This window comes from Tyto alba, unplaced genomic scaffold (genome assembly GCF_018691265.1).
Source record: "Tyto alba isolate M040663 unplaced genomic scaffold, T.alba_DEE_v4.0 Super-Scaffold_40, whole genome shotgun sequence".
Taxonomy (NCBI): domain Eukaryota; kingdom Metazoa; phylum Chordata; class Aves; order Strigiformes; family Tytonidae; genus Tyto; species Tyto alba.
The window spans coordinates 22,819,175-22,836,703 of record NW_024881316.1 but is presented as its reverse complement, the minus strand read 5'-3'; the positions used below and the strand labels follow the sequence as shown (position 1 = coordinate 22,836,703).

General features: G+C 35.0%; 1 protein-coding gene across 4 annotated transcripts in view; it reads right to left on the bottom strand.

Annotated features, from left to right (window-relative positions):
- KHDRBS2 (KH RNA binding domain containing, signal transduction associated 2) overlaps positions 1 to 17,529 on the bottom strand; it is a 427,487-nt gene that overhangs the window by 95,399 nt on the left and 314,559 nt on the right. The gene's annotated exons all lie outside the window — the stretch shown is intronic.

The following is a 17,529-nucleotide window of genomic DNA, read 5'->3' as shown; positions in this document are numbered from 1 at the left end:
CCTTGTTCCTCAGTACAAGCATAACAGGGTTTGTTGCTTTACTCTCATTCTCTCAGGTAGGTGTCTAATCTCTCTCTGTGACACAGAGGCATGTTATTCCACTGTTCCAAATACTTCTGTCTTAGACTTCGTTCCTTTATTTCAAAACCATCTTTACATTTTTTCCCAGAAAAATCAATTTTGCTGACTTTGCTTACTTTTATCATCTGCTTTCTTTATCTTACTTTTATTGCTCCCTCACATCTTCTTTCCCTTCTTGCTGAAAGTTTTCCTTCAGGTTCTTCCTGTTGTCTAAACCTGATTCAGTACACTTGTATCAATTCAAATCCAGAATAAAAATGCTGGTCCACTGCCTACTCAAGATGTACTCTAGCAATTTCCTTTTAGATGCTAGAAAATTGCACAGTCTGGAGGTTTATTTTATTCTTGCTGATTCTCTTTCAAAACACTTTAATTATCTGTGAATGCATAATTTGTATAGATGCAAAAACAGTCTGATATAGTCTTGCAACTGTACACTTCTTGAAATATCTGTTTGCTACAGTTTTAGGAAACAGAATAATTCTCAGGAAAAAAGAGTGCTGCCTTGCAAGCCAGAAACAGTATCACTCTCAGCATATGTCATTGCTTGAAAGATATAAATACTGTTCTTGTGAAACTAATCTGATGCATTGCATCTGTAATTTTTTTTTCCATTTGATTACACTGCAGAAAAGTTTATGCAATCTAATGTGATTTGATAATACCGCATAATAAGTCTGTATAGAATACTAAGTATTCTGGAAGCAAGTGTTTCTTATGTAAATGACCTTTATTCTTTGACAATATTACAGAAACACACCAAAATGACTAATGAACAACCCCCTTTTTTTGTACAGTTTTCCTCTTAATGACTCACTTAGCAGGCTGTTGTGGTATTGACTGATGTATGAGGAGGCTCAAGTCTAGGGCAAATGCTGGACTGTGACATCCTAATTTTGAATTCTGATTTTTACTCTGTTGAAAATTTCACTCCCCAAGATCCAACACCAAATTCTCAATATGTTCTTTAACATTTTGACCACTATTTTCATTGTTCCCTTCCTTTAATTTGCTTTCTACTTTATTACATAATTTTAGCTACAGACATGACTTTCAAGACAGCAGAAAATGCAGAAAACGGAAAACAGTTTGTGGAATAACTTCAGTGTTGACATTAACCTACAACAATTCTTTCATTTCAGTGCAAGAAGAAACAATTCTACAGGAATATTCTGATGTTAAAGTTAGGATCATTATTAATTCACTACAGCTAGCTTTCCTTATTAATGATTTTGACTATAATCAGAGACTTTCAGAACTATGAAAAGCTTCTGTTCAATTTAGATTTAAGATCTGTGAAAAGTCAGGGGACAGGGAGAGTTGTCTTTAATTCAAAGCAAACCCACAATCTAAAAGACGGGAATAAAGCAACTTTGGGCCCAGTGTTTGATGAACAGATTCCTTGAAGAGACTTTTTTTAAGTTAGTTCCTAGGAGCCTTTCTAAAAGTCATGTGTATATGTTGGATTTACTTGTTGCAAGATGTTTGAAATTTCTTGGCTCTTTTATATCAACTTTTCATTCAACCATCCTTCCAAAATGAATTCCTTAAGGACTGGACTCTGATACATATCAATAGCAGTGAGCTTTCACTTACCCTTCCCACCCTCAGCCACTGGTCCACACTTCATTTGAATGCACATTTCTTGGCCCAGTCTTTGCTTTAATGTATGTTTGTAAAGTGCCTACTACACACTTGATGATATGTAAGTAATGCATGATAACTACAACATTAATTCTATGAGTTTGGATAGGTAATCAAGAGAATGCAATATGAAAGGTCTATTTGTTTTTTTGCTATTTTTCTTCTCACTCTAAGCTCCTTAGATACCAAGAGCTATTTGTAGAATCTCTTACATACCTTGCTCAAAAAGTCTCATCTGGCAAGATGAATGTGCTTTTTAATATCACATTCATTATGACAGTTATGACATACTGCCTACAAACTGCAGCTTGCAGACACAAGTCAGGGATTCAGAATAGAATTTTGTATCTTATATTCTACTTCTCAAAGCTTTGATCAAAAATACTGAAAATGAGATAAGCCAGAAGAAGCACAATCTCTAATTTGGAGTAGAAACCTGGGTGACAATAGAGATGGTGAAACAAAATTCTGAAGAATACAAAACAAGGTGTTGGGGCATGACTGAATTTTCTGTCTCACCCATAATGTGAAATGCCTTTTTAGTAAAGCCAGTAGTACCAAGAATAAATCCAGGCTGAGCAAATCGAAAGGAGCAGTATCCAGATAATAGTGTGTTGCATGAATCAGCAGTATTTATAGAGGATGACTGGAATGAACACTATTCTTGTATTTTTGCTGTCAGAAATCTATGGTGAAGGAAAAGTTGTATGGTAGCAGTAGGCCTGCAATGAAAAATATCAAGCATATAGCTATCGGTTTCTGTTTTGCCTTTTAAAAAATTAATTACATATACAAATTGTTCATTATCCATATTGTGTTTTCTTGCCCCAAAAAGAAAATCTGTGCGCTTAATAACACATTTTTAAATAGTCATTATGTTAATAACTTTCATGTGCAGAGTATATGACTCACAGAAAGTGCAGGTGGGCAGGAAGTACCTCAATGATTAGATGATATTAAGACAATTTGCAAATAGAGACGAGTATATATTCATTGCATTCCCAACTACTTAATTTATAACAACTTTTATTAAAACCCCATCTTTCTCAAAATTAAAAGTTCATTAGAATTTATACTTCTGTAAGAACTACTTCTGGTTTTGTTAAAGACTCTTACAAGCGTATCTGATAGTCTAGCACATCATGTTCATAGACATTAGTATACTCTGATTAGGTCTAGTTGAGAACTTAATCGTTTCTGAGCTCCCTCAGCTACATATTCACTATTAACCTAAACAGGGTGAGAACACAGGCCTGAACTCCAGTATACGATGCTGTAATGTGACATATCTGCATAAAGGTGTTCTTAGTGAAATCTAACTACTACCACATGTAACATCTAAGTCCTCATTTCTCTGCATACGTTATCGCTCTCTTTCTCTAGAGAGCCTCAGAGCTGTTGATTTACATATTACAGATGCCAACTGGACTGAAAAATCTCAAAGATCTTCTACTGATCAGAGGCTGCTGAAAACTTCCAATATCAGGAAAAAGTGAACTTTCTATAAGGAATTAAAGCTTTGCAGCTTCTAGCATCAACACACAATTATGTCACAACTTTCATGCAGGGTCTGGTATTGCAGCTGTAAATCATAAGGTGAAGCTTGCTCTGTTCCTGAGACAGAAACTCCTCAGAGATCAGTCAGAGATGATGGAGTGAGCTCCAACATGAAGCTGTCATAAGCTTCTTTTCCTGTCCTCTTATACTGCAAAGAAAACTTACTAATTTCTCTAAACATACATAAGTTCTCAATCAGATACAATTACTTTAAATGACATTCATCCTTAACGGAAAGGACTTGTATCTAGAAGAATCAGCCTCATTTAATGTGTTCCTGTAAGGTGCTCTGTGCCCATGCTGATCACATTAAGGACCAATGTATCACTACAGGAAATTCTTACACACAATGGAAACTCTTTGGAAAGTGATGCATCTCTGTGTCTCGCATTTGTACCAAACAACTTTGGAATCTTAAATAAACACAAATAAATAAAATAATAGCACTTCTCAGATGAAGATGGTTGGAACTCTTTGGTTGCCCATATCTGAGTAAAAATGGTAGTGAAGATTTTTAACATCTCATTAAATAACCTGGTTATGATGCCCCATTTCTTTTCCAAGCTGCTTATGGGCCCTTGCCAGTTCCTATCTATTCACTCTGAAATGGATCCAATACATTACTTCAGACTAGATTAGTACTTACAGTATCTTACAATATCTATCATCTGTATTATAGTTTAATAGGATTGTTAGTCTTATATCTAAAGCATGACATTTTGAATCACATCACTATTTTATTATTAAGCAAAGAAATGATAGTCATGTCCTGAAATGACCATCAATGTGAGGCTGACTCAGTTATCTCCAAGGGGTGACTTTATAGCTTCGAAAACTGACAGATTGTTATGTCATGAAATTCATGCAGGGCATGGTATTGCAGCTGTAAATCACAAGGGCAACTCATACAGTGGCCAGCACCCTTTGGAATAATCTTTACATTCCTGTTGTGTTCAATAAGCCTCTTAGTTGAAAGATTACGCATGATGAGTTATTTCTCCAGGACTGGTAAAGGATAGCTCCTGTGTCTTTGACAGCTGCTTACTAAAATTTAAACAATGCTTTTTGTTGGGCAGTTATCTGTACTTGTACCCCTCCAAGGACTGTAAAGGACAAGCAATTCTAATCCAAAGAGCCAATTTGTCTTTTGTGATTGGCTTTAGGCGAATTTACATCTAAACTGCTAATCTAAAATCATGGAAATAATATATCAATTAAATTAAATAAATCAAGCCATCACAGCTGGATTGTACTAATATTTAGGCAATCTATTACATTTTCTGCTTTGTCTGACAGAGATATCCTGCTCCTGCTAAGTGGGTCTATTCAGAAATCACGCTGAAAGAGCAGGTTGCACCACAGTCCTGGGGGAAGTCCTTTCCTGCTTGGCATATACTGAAATGTTACTTTGAAATTTATGGCTTCCATTGCAGCCTCAATCTATGTGGAGTAAAAGATAACTGCACACATTTATGATTCTCCCTTCTCTTGACCTCTAGCTACCTACTAGACTAAGGACAGCAACATCTAGGAGCTTCAGCCCACAGTCCTGCTAACTCCATCCATGAAAAAATGTATCTGCGCTACATTAATTTCTTATTGATTGCATATGGCCCAAAAATTTTTACCGCTGCTCCCAGATGGAAGAGGTTTTTAAGCCTATCACTGAGAAGAATAAAATGACATAGTAACATTTTTGACAATTTGCTGTGTGGCCCAACCAGAAGTATTTCAGGGGAACAAAGCTTGCTTCAGCCCATCCAGCAGTAATTTTCTCGGAATATCTAATTTTTTACCTAGAAATACAACTGTGCTCACTTTGATCTCCATCTCATTTTTCAGAACAGCCACTCTGGATTTACAGTAATACATTCATGGATTTTTGACCCACTACACTGCTTATACTTCTGAACTGTGCCCAGGAGATGAAATACAGACATGTGTGACCACCTGTCAACATAAAATGCTGACTATCCTTATCTCCAAAACCCCTATATATATTTTTTTTTTGAATGTGCAGTCTTAAGGACCATGATGATTGTAGATCATATATGTAAATCTATATGCATCCTGAGAATCCTGCTGGTTTTGTTATTTTGATGTTCATTTTCTTTGCTTCTATATTCTCTTCCTCTCAGGGGATGAAGTAGGCTACAGCAACACTTGGTCTTTTTTACAGCAGTTTTTTATGTCGGCTTTCAAAAACTTTTTTACTTAATAAGGAAATGATAAAACAGTCATAAAATTCTAGGCTGCATCAAGCATGTTTCAAGAAATAAATAAACATTAGGTTCAGAATGCTTTGAACTTAGAAACAAAGTATTTCCTTGGATTTTTCATTTTGTTTTTCTAAGGTCAGCAAGTCTCATGACAGTTCAAGATAACCTCCAGTAATAAAACTTACAGTGTAAAATTAACCATTACTTTTAGCAGAGCAGAAGTATTCTCTACAAAACAAAGTATGTCAGCACGCATTGTTTTGAAAGGACGGAAGATATATGAATAATAACTAAAGGTAATTTCCTCCCCAAAATAATGTTCTAGTTTTATATCATAGCTACTGAACATCTAAGTTATACAAATTCGTACACTTATACTTACTGTGGCAACATAGACACACAGCTTTAATGGAAATGTTCAACAAGACTATCCCCCAACTAGGGAAGAAAAAGCATCATGTTACTCAATCTGGGAAGTTTATTTTAACATTTTTCAGCTTTCATTAATTACTTCTGCTCTACAAAATGTTAAACAGTTTCTCAGACTGTATCCAGTGACCTGTTTGCTTATCCTCAAATATATTAATTCTGATCAAGTATGGATGAGTTGGTATTCTCCAAACAGAATGGAAGTTTAGTTCTACATAACAATTCCCTTCCTCCAACACAAACAACAAATGACTGTGTACTCTGTGTACCTCTTGACTGAGATCCTGAGGAAAAAAAGCAGATCCTTTAAAAGTCTTTCAAAATTGAATTCCACCTCAACAATGTCCTCATTCAATCAGGGACTATCAAAACAGTATTGCCTCCTTGCCACATTGTAGTCTGCTTTCCTCTTAGGAAGGTGATAGACTCATCAAAGCAGATAAGTAGGATTATTTTATTTTTAAGCTAGAATATTTTTTTCTCCCCGTAAGTTTTCTCCAAAATGAATGGCATGTAAAAAAATAATCGAAGTTATTTAGAATTTAAGTCCTGTTTTCAGATGCAATTTAAGGACTTAGAAGCCTGTTTTGTTTGCAAACTTTATGTGATTTAGGATTTCTGGATCCTGGATAAACAAAAGAACCATAATGGAATTAATGACATTCAAGATGGATGTACTTTCTTGTATCACGTACAGGAAAACTTAGGTAACTAAGAACGGTACCCACAGTGCTGTACACTTTAGTATTCTTTATGTGTCATCTTGGAAAGGGTGAAAACAGAGCTCTGCATAAACCTTGATCCTCTCCAAAATGTAGGTGCCACTGTCTGGGTTGCAGGAAGTCAAGTCCTACTCTCAGCACTGAGACCTCTCTGGTCATGCACATTACTTCTATAGATATTCTGTAAGAGGTCAAGTTTTTCTTTGTAAAAGAAATCTAGAAGAGTAGAGGAAAAGTATTCCTTTCACTCTTTTTTTATCCAGCATTTAATTAATCCAAGATGTGGGATGCTGACTTTCAGGTTTTCCTCTGCCTTTAGGGATTTAAAGCTTAATTCCTGACTCTCCCTACTCAAGAGGATACCACAACACTGGGCTGCAACAGATTCTGCAGGATGAAAACCCTTTCACTTTCCTTCATACTGCACTGTGCATGACAATAGAAATAGTACACACACTAACCACTGATTCAGCCATGCAGTTATTGACTACAGCTATAGATGATGTAGTAACCTCACTTGTAATTGTACTCCACTACTACACACAGTAAGACTATGAAAATACTAAACAAATCACTTGCAATGAGAGATGTTTTACCCCATAGAAAATAAAAAATTGAAACCTGAGTGAAACGAATAAAACACTATGAAAATTAGGTTTTTTTCCCCCTCTTGTTTCTCTGTGTTATGTTTAGCACATACAAGCCACTTCTGCTGTATTTCGCAAAATGGCAACTTATAATAGGTACCTCAAGATAAATAAGTTAGAAGAGCTCCCAGTAACTTTTTAGATTCAGTTCAGGGTGTTTGCATAAAGGGTGGCCTTGCAAGAAAGTGAAATGGTTGTTCAAGGAAAGTGAAAAATGACTGAAGTATTGTGGCTTCTAATTTATTTGACAGATACATTCAGACTCAACAATTGCATTTCAGTGATTCTCCACTTGTTTTCTTTTCTTTTTCTCCCTGCTACAGTGTCCACATTTAAATTTGGCAAAATTTAACTTGCAGTGAAACACAGGCCCCTCCTGGATCTCCACAAATTCTGATTTACACAACCTTGACTTACATTTATTTCATTATAATCCTTTTTCTCTATTTGCAAACTATCTAGTTAACTGATGCAGTTCTGTCAAAATATTTGGAAATCCCAATTTCCAAAATTTGGTTTCAGTTTAAAAGCACTTATTCTTTTATCAGTAATGATAATTACATAAAATTAAAATAACATGGTAAGGTTTTACACACCTGAGCAATTTTGGCAATAAAAGCAAACCAAGCTAAACCAAACCTGGTTCTGAAGCCATTTTTTGCAATAATATCCAAACAGGTAATAAAAATTAAATTACCTATTTTTAAAATATGATTTGTTTTAAAAGAAACAAGCATATATTTTAATTCTGCATGTCAGTTAAATAGTACAGGTAGTGTTTGTCCAAAAAGTAGAATTGATGGTAACTGGTTGGTAAAATAGAAAGAAATATAGTTTGCATTTCAATGTCTTTTCTTTTAAATGTATTATTTTTTCAGAAAAGTCTCAGCTGCAGAATGTGTGAGGACTAGTATATGCATGCAAAGTCTTGATAAAGACCAGTGTATGAGCTATATGGGAGTGTAGAAATGCAGTGTTGAGTAAAATGGTACAGCATCAGACTTTGACAATTTATTTTTAAAATACGCAAATGTGCACAGCTCAAATGCATACTTGTCTGTTTTACAGTTTAGTCCTCAGAAAGATTAATAAATTATGTTAAATTATTTTTTTGAGATTAAAAAAAAATCAAAGAAAGTAAACAGAAAAGCTGTGTGATTCTAACACAGGGAAAGAGAAACTAAAATATTAAAATACTTCAGTACAGTACATGAATTTATATATTGACCCAAAATAAGGCTCACTTTTAGTATACCTGGTTGTGTTTTTTTTAACTTCAGTTTTGTGAAAATGTGGGTGTCTGAAGTTACAAGTGTATACAGTAAGAGACAGCAATCAGGGACTGGGTAGTTTGAGTAAGAGATAACGGGATATGAAGTTTCTAACCTTAAAATTGCTGTGTCCCCATTCAGACTTAAATAATTTGTATCTGGCAGATATTGGGTGATCAAAAGAATTTGGTGATAGCATATTATCTCAAGGGTTATTAATATTTTAATTACAGAGACACACTAATTGGCCCTGGAAGAGTTGGAGGACAGTATGAACACAAAGGGTACAGCTAAAGCATTTTTTTAGGAACCGATACATAATGTTAAGTACTCCACTTGGACAGATATACTGATTTTGAGAAATATTTATATGTGGTTTTACTGTATTGCATAGAGTAGTACGGGACTACATTTGCAAGAGGATCCTTGGGATACTAATGTATTCTTATGATACTAGTATATAAGAAGTATTTACTTATCTAATTTCACTTAACAAACACTGAACTCTTTATGATTTCAGATGTTGCACTCCACAGATTTTTACACCATACCAAGAGCTACAAAACAACAGCAGGTAGTCAAAGAGAGCTATTAGCTGTCTATGAGTAACAGCACTTATAATGACTGTAGAAGCTATTAAAATGCAGGCAACCATAATTTCATCAGGAAAAAAACAGGTCCGTATGGAGAAAGAATATTTTTCATCTCCAGCCTTCTACTTTATTGTCCCAGAGCCATTATACTGCATCTCCCTCTTCTAGTGATTGCTACACTCTCTAAGAGCTCTATAGGTCAAACTCAAGGTACTATGTTTCATAACAAGATCAATTTTCTCAACATTTTTGCTACAGTTTAAAGAGGTATGCTAAGTCTGCACCTTTGAGAAAATATATCTGATCTCACTGTTTTAAAAATGGGCATATCTGAGAACAACACTGACCTCTTTATATCTGAAAAAGATTCATATGAATTTCCCAGTCACTTTAATACCACCATTGCTAAAGAAGTTAAAGAGCGAAAAAAAAATCTGTACTTCAACCAGTCCATCTCATTATACAAGTAAAACTATTATTTTAAATACTTGCTAGTATCTTTTTCCTTCCTGTATTTATTTCCTATATTTACAATATTTTTTTCCAAAACTGTTATTAAAAAAGAAAATATATACTTTAAATTTTATTTCCTCGATCCTTCAGAATGATTCCTTGCACAGTTACTCATGCACATTGCTGGCTGCAGAGAAGCTCTGCACAATATAAAGTCCTTATAAACAGACGTGCTGGAAGTAACAGACCACATTTTTCTGTGCTGTAGCTATAGACAGCATATATGAATATTCGTATCAGAACGGAAGCACATATTTCTATACACAAGCAGAGATTTACTGGAAATGCTAAGGCAGTTGGAGATCCATAAACCTTCCTCCTTCCAAAAGCAGTAGATAATGGGACGTTCGCATGCTGCCTCTGGGGAAGCAATTGCTGCTGTGTGTCTGCAGATGGCCTGCATCCAAGGCACAGCTTGAGCCAACTTTGTAGCAATACACACACAGGGTATATATATGCATTCCTATGTGCATGAAAATCTAGGCTCATGTATATATTTGAGTCTCCCTTAAATACCCAGAAAACAGGCACGTTGCTGGACAGGTGCTTCTGCACCCAAATACATGAGATAATTCATCTAGCACAAACCTTTTTCTTCCTATGTATAACTGAAATTCAGAGTCGCAAGCATACTGAACTTAATGAGGGAAAAAAGGTTATAGGCATGTAAGACTACTTTTCAGGCCTTTTATTGTACCAAATACAAATCCTCTTTTTCAATTATCCTAGGTAAGCTTTAAGTGTATGGATAGAGGTAAAAGGCCCCTCAGCCAGATAATGAAACTGAACTGCATTCTGTAATGTTTGTCTTCGATTTTAAGTGCAGTTGCTAAGTATGTATCTCTGCAGTTTCATGCAGAAGTAATTTTTGCAAGATAACAATGTCACAAATGTACCGAAGAGAAGATCATAGATGAACTCTGATGAAAGCTTCCTGCAACAAGAAGTATTTTTTAAATACATGCCCATAAGATTCCTATAAAACTAAAATACTATTTTGGAACAATTTATAAAATTTTTCAATTAATATAAAATGGCTTCTATACTGTGCATTTTACTGAATTAATAAAGCTCATGTTTTAGCTACAGTGAAAATTCCTAATAAAGATAATACACAAGGCAGAAGTACTGTTAGCTCTACACAAAAGCTATTGATATAAAGAACACTCTGTTTATCTACTATAATACAAGTCACTAATATGAATTTACCAAAAGGCTAGACTGAAAAACACATGAGTAAAACTGGTATGCTGGAGGCAAGGCTGCTATGATAATGCTAAGTGCCATGGCATGTAATCACCCAGAGCCTTTCCTGAAACCAGAGCTCAAGGATTCTGTAATTGCCAGTAACTGCACTTACCAGTCTGCAAGAAATAGCAGCCTGCACTGAGCTTTTCTCATTGCCGCTGAGTTTCTGTGTGTCTGGCTCCCTGGGGACTCACTAGTCATAATGAACCCTGAAGTCCAAAATTATTTAACTTTTTAGTACCTTGGTGGCTTCAACCTGGGTAAGAAACTTTGAGAAGTGAAAGAGAAAACCCAAGCTGTCCATCTGAGCTGAATTCACACAGTAACCAAACTCAACAACTCTAATTAAATTGGACTTGTCCCAAGTATTTAACAGCAATTCTCTAAGTTTGTATGAATTTATACAAAACAGTAAGTTTATAACTCACCTTTGCAACCTGTCACAAAAAGGATAACATGGATGGAAATAGTGTCACATGATAATGTTTACCCAGTAAATGCCTGTAGAGATATTTTGTACCAACCAAGACTGTTCTCCATCAGATAAATAGCCAAGTGACAAGTTGTGGCAGATCCAAGTGACAGTAGACAGGTATTTTTGGTAACAGGCTCCTGAACAATCACACTTTTTTAATGATCAAATGGTGCATTGCATGATGCAGACAAATTCTGTCTCCATGGAGAATACGCCACATATTTTTTTATATAGGATCTTACAAATATAACTGCATACACTGTGAATATTTAAGGACCATATGAAGGCTGGATGATCAGTTGAGAGATGCCCTTCACTTTGATCTCTATATAACAAATATAAATATTTATTAGGTTGTAGTTGCATTAACATTATGTATAATGCTAAAACATGTACAGCTGCATCAGCATTTTCTTTTATACTCTGTCTAGCATAGAAAATAATTTTGAACTTAAAACTTGATAACTAATGTCAAGGAGAGCGTTATTTCTGCCGAGTAAGGAGAGGATGAAGAGGATGACAGAGATCATATCGTCCCAAAAAATCTTTCTTTAGCATTTATAAGTAAATGTTAGAGTTGTATGCATTTTAGGACTAAAGTTTAGTCCATTGAATAACTATGATTATTACAATAATATCAAAACAAATCAAGAAAAAAAAAATAAAATCTGCTTTTGCACATTGTCAAGTTGTGAGAAATTCATAGCAGTGATGAGTTTGAAAGCAGTTTTCACATTTACTGATGTACTGCTCACAGGGCAGTTCCTTTGGTTTCATGAGACAAGCCTTATTTATTCAGACTATCATCTATAAGAATAAATCCCAAACTACAATTTGAATAGGTAAGCAAAAATCTCTAGAACTGCAGGTTCCCAGACACTGAAGGTTTAATGCTGACTGCATTTTTTCCTCTTAGAAAAACACAAAAAAGTTGCCATTACTCTAATTCTGTATATATGTTGCTGGATTTTTTTCATGATAAATATATTTATATTGACAGACCAAATTCTTTGAAGTTTGAATAACTAACAAAAAAATCCTTTATCTTTGTGAGCCCATCATTCACACTACTCTTCTAAAGCTCAATAGGATCTTTCAGATAATATAAACATTATCCTGTTTATCACTATTATAGTAAAAATAAAATTTGATTTTTCAAGTCACAGCAGATGTAAGTTGAATATAGCTTAGCTCTTTTTCTAAGTGCCTTGGGCATAAATAGGTAATCAATCATATTTAATCAATATGTTGTTCAGCCATGCAGATTCCCATGTCTATAATTCCAGCTTTATTCAAATGCTCTTTAGGCTCAGTACACTCTTCATTGATTTTTTTTCATCCAAAAGAGGCACAGAAGTAAATAAGTGGCACATCTCAAAAATTGGAAATATCATATTAGAGAAAAAAAAAATATATATATTCCCCTTTGACTATTATTATATCCAATATATTTCACTATTTTAAAGCTTGGAACAAGTCTTCCTAGTTGTCTGGGCCTCACTGTCACTGAGAATATCCTACTACGATTATAGTAATGGACTTCAAAAGTAGCAGAATCGAGTACCAGTTGCTCACTTGAACATATTCATTAATTCACTAACACAGGCGCAAATGACCATGAAGCGCGGGTCTTTATGCACTCTTTCCATCTACATTCAGAAGTGGCAGACAGCATGGATTTAAAAACCTTACCACTTCCAGTTTAAAATATTAAACAAAGCTTCCACAACCACAATTTTGGGGATCGCAATCACATGTAAATGTTGATTTTTCTTTTTAAAATGTTAAAATGTGACAAAAGGCCTCTTGCTGTCAGTCTTTTCATTGTCTAGGTTGACACTGAATAAACATGAGCATAGTTGTTTCGGTTTGTTTGAAAACTATTGAAAAATGTAAATAACCATTGAGCTTAGAATAAACAGTTGAATGTGGCATTTGCTTTCATTTTAAATAGCTTGAAATGAGAGGAAGAACAGCATGACATTAAAAGCACAATCTATCTTATTGTGTGGTTCTTTTCCAGTGACTTTCTAAAAGTATTGCTCTTCACTTATTCCAGAAGATAACAAGAAGCAGCATTTGGCTGGTTTGATCAGTGAAATGAGAGGCGAGAAAGAATATTTGCATTTAAAATTGCTCTTTAATCTGGCTGTCTTAGACCTAGGAGCTGTACCAGCTTCTCAAAGTCTTGACAGACTGGCCTATTTCTTGCAAACAAATTATGTATTTCTTTGTAAATACAAGAAGCTCATCTAAGTATTCATATTCAGATGAGTGGCTTTCTGTGCAAAAGTCTCCTTTCTTATCCAGGAGTAAAAATACAACTGCAAGTAAAATACAAAAGCAATGTGTATTTTAGTCCCAAATTTATTCTGTTTTCATAATTATTTGCTCTGGAGTAAGGGAGCAAGTGCTAACTCACTTCTAGACTTGCGTTAGAACTCTTAGCAATGCTCATCATGGCTCTTAAAAAATGTAAAGAAAAATATCACTGCACAGCTCATTACCAGCTTCTGATTCAGAAGGCAGAAATACAGCTCCAGAGTCATATGCCTTCCAAAACGGGATCCCAAAGCAACAGTAATTTTGGCTTATATTTGGGTTAAGCATCCTTCAAATATTTAGCTTTAATCTTGAGTAAAAAAGTCTGGATGCTCAGATTAAAATATATTGTGCTGAACATTGGCTTTATTGCCTTGGTAGGATGTTCCTTCCAGCGGAAGATTCACTCAAGCACTTCCCACTCTTCACTTCTGTGTAAATCCTGAACCTGAATCAGTCATGTCTATTCACCGTTTCATAAGTTGCCAACAAGACCTTAGCCTTTAAATTTGCTTATTCTTGTTGAGAAAAGACTCCAGAAGTCTCCCCTCAACCTGTAAAGATGACACCAGTGTTAATTTTCCTTACTATATTTCAAGTAGATGATAAAAGTAGATGTCCAAACAAACAAATCTTAAGCTTTTTAAAGAAAAAATGGCACAAAATCAATCTTACCATTGTCCGTGTCCATAAAGGCGATAATGCAGGACTGAAACAATATTGGAGCTCATTTTCATTTACCATCTCCTATCATGGTGCACTGATACAGAAACACTGTAAGATGTGTAGATGGGACATCAGCTTTCTAATAGATAAAACTAATACCTCAGACCACAATTGCGCAAGATGTAAGTTTAAAAGAAACAATTAAAATGCAATTCCAGTACTGTTGTCTCTACTCAAAACATGTCTGCACAATGGAATGTAGAATATGAACCTAATTTACAGAATTTGTTTGGTAAATCCCAAACAGCCATCTTGTCATTAGTCCTAACTGAGGAGCCTGCTGGCATTGCCTCTCTCCCTACCATCCACCGCACACGCTTCAGCATCCTGGGAGTAACAACATGGCTGAGCAGTAAATCAGTGCTTCTGGAAAGTCATTGCTGTCAACTGGTCATGGCATGTATTGCTACACATGGAAGGAAGAATTAAGCAATAATTCAAATTAATTTGTGTACTGCATTCATGGAAGTAGTAGGAGGATGATCGATTATGCATTTAATGGGGAAAAACACTATGTAGTTTTCAGTGAAAAAAAAATGCAACAGAATCTGAGGTCCAAAAGGCTGTTTTTTAATGAAGTTTTGAATCCTTTTCAGCAGCTATGGACATCTTCAGTATGGTGTTGTGTGTGGATTAGAGGTGCAAAATTATGTCTCAGAGAGTAATGACAAAGGGCCAAGTTCAGCTCTGTGAAAGAAGCTTCTTCTGAATAAAGTTCACAATGACCGGGTCAAGCTAGAGCTTTGAACTACACTCTGGTGGACCTCTCTTTCAGCAGAAGAGAAGCACGTACAAATTAGTCACACTGAACTAAGGTTAGTCACTTTGAACAGGACTTTTATTCACCAGGCTACAAACCTGGAACCAGCTCTCTGATCTCAGAAGCTGCACAGCAGCTGATAGTTACACTCTCCAACCAAACTCACACACAATGAGCTGTTTTTAAAGTGAGCAAGCTTCATGTAGTAAGTATTTCTTTCTTTTTGTATATATCTTCTAACGTCTGTACCTCCTCTTCCTGTGGGTAGTCTTCTGAAGTTCCTCTGAGATACTATCTACACTGCACCCAATTAAAGCTATATATCTCTTTCAAAAGCAAGTGAAGAAAAAGATATGAGGTGTGTCACTCCCCCTTCCCTCTCTAGCCCTCTTCTTTTCTGAAAGTTGTTCAAAATTATTTTCCCTTCAGCTGGGTTTGACATTCAAAATGTTGAATGTGAATATATTCACCACAATGACAAGACTTCACTTTTCATGAGAAAACTTTAGGTAATTTGCTTTTCTGGACTCTCACAAAGGCCATCAGGAAACCTTGAAATATTTAGATATCTGATAATTACAAAGGAGTGATCCAAACTTTTAAATGCTTATCCAAACCAATTTGAACAGTTAGATGTTTCAAGGTCAAACAGTCAATACAATCTCTGATTAGTAGTGCTGAGCAAATATCTAAAGATTTTTTTTCAGGAAATGCTGTTTAAACATTTAAAAAAAATCTGCTGCAGCCATTCTATTCTATTTCTTGAGTTCATTTTCAGCTCAGCATTCAAATGACTATACTCTATTAGAGCAAAGAAAAATCAAAAATATGGAAACTCACAATCGATGACATTGCATTCATGTGCACAACTAATCAAACCAATGGTGCTTGCATATACTAGGCAAAAATTGGAGTGAAATACTGTAGTCAAAAATAAAAAGCATAAACACATAAAGAAATTGTAATAAGCTTGTGGGTTGCCTACAAGCAGAAAATGGGACAAAGTAAATTGGATAAATTATTCATTATAAATTAGTTTTTCATCTCTAGGATTCACTGTGGAAGAACAATAATTACACATTACATTTGTTGCCGGTCAGCAAATAGATCCACTTGCTTTTAGTATTCAGTCAGATATGTGATGCAGTGGTTTATTTGGAAAAAAACCCATGTTGATAATTTCCTGCAAAATTAAAAATATTTTCCCCTAAAATATAATTTACAAATTTATACATAGTTATATGACAGTAAACTTTTCCTTCTACCTGCACACCAACAGAGTTTTAATTATTATTTCAGTCCATAAGATACCAAAATGATTTAGATTGCACTTGCAAGTCTTTGCAAAATGGCAAGAGATTTTCATTGCAAACTGGTGGATGATAGCAGGTCAGAAGAAGCCCATATATTCCCATCTCTGGAATATAGATGTTGAAAGGGCATAGGAGACTGAAGGATCTCCAAAACATCTGAATTTGTCCTATAAGGCAATATGTTTCTTGCTACTTTCTAAGTAGGCAAAATAGAAACACAAACACATTTGTTTGTTTTTATTGGAGTAATCTATTACAAACTAAAATGACTTATTAATTGTGTGTATATTTTGTGCTCCTGAAAGTGTAAGCATTTCAAAACAATGTGGAACCGGCTGAATGCTTTCTTAACCTTGACAATCCAGCTGCCCAGCTGCCTCAACTTCTCCTCCTGCTTTCCATACATTTACCATCCAGAAAAAGCATCAGAAATGTTCCTTAAAAACTGTTTAATACCCTAGGACATCCACCAGTTCTCTATATTAAAAAAAAAAAAAAAAAAGAAAAAAAAAAGAAAAAAAAGACAAAAAAAAGATTATTTAATTCACAATCTCAATCTTACATTACAAGGGTTCTGTTTTGAAATTTGTCACTCACTGATTAGGAAAAGCTGCATTTCTGCACAGAAAGGAAGGTCTCATACATTTTGATACTAACAGGTAATACATTATATATCAAAGAGGGGTATACTTTTTAAATTCCTTTTTTGGCAGGTCTTCTATCTCATTTAAAGGTAGAAACTGCATTGAGTTAAATAATAACAGAAAGTGACTTTTTTTCCCCTTCCTTTTTGCAGCTGTTGTGCACTTGTGACTGTTGGCATTAACAGAATGTGTGTCCCTGATTTGAAGCGGCCCTGATCTACTCTACAAATACAGATGGCTGAGTAAAGCCTTACCAACAAAGATTAATTTCTGTTTCAATTTCTTTTCTTCTGTTTTAGGAAGACTACTAATTGAGTAAAACTGCATCTTCTCAATTATAGTGTATCTTCTCAATGGTTCTCCTA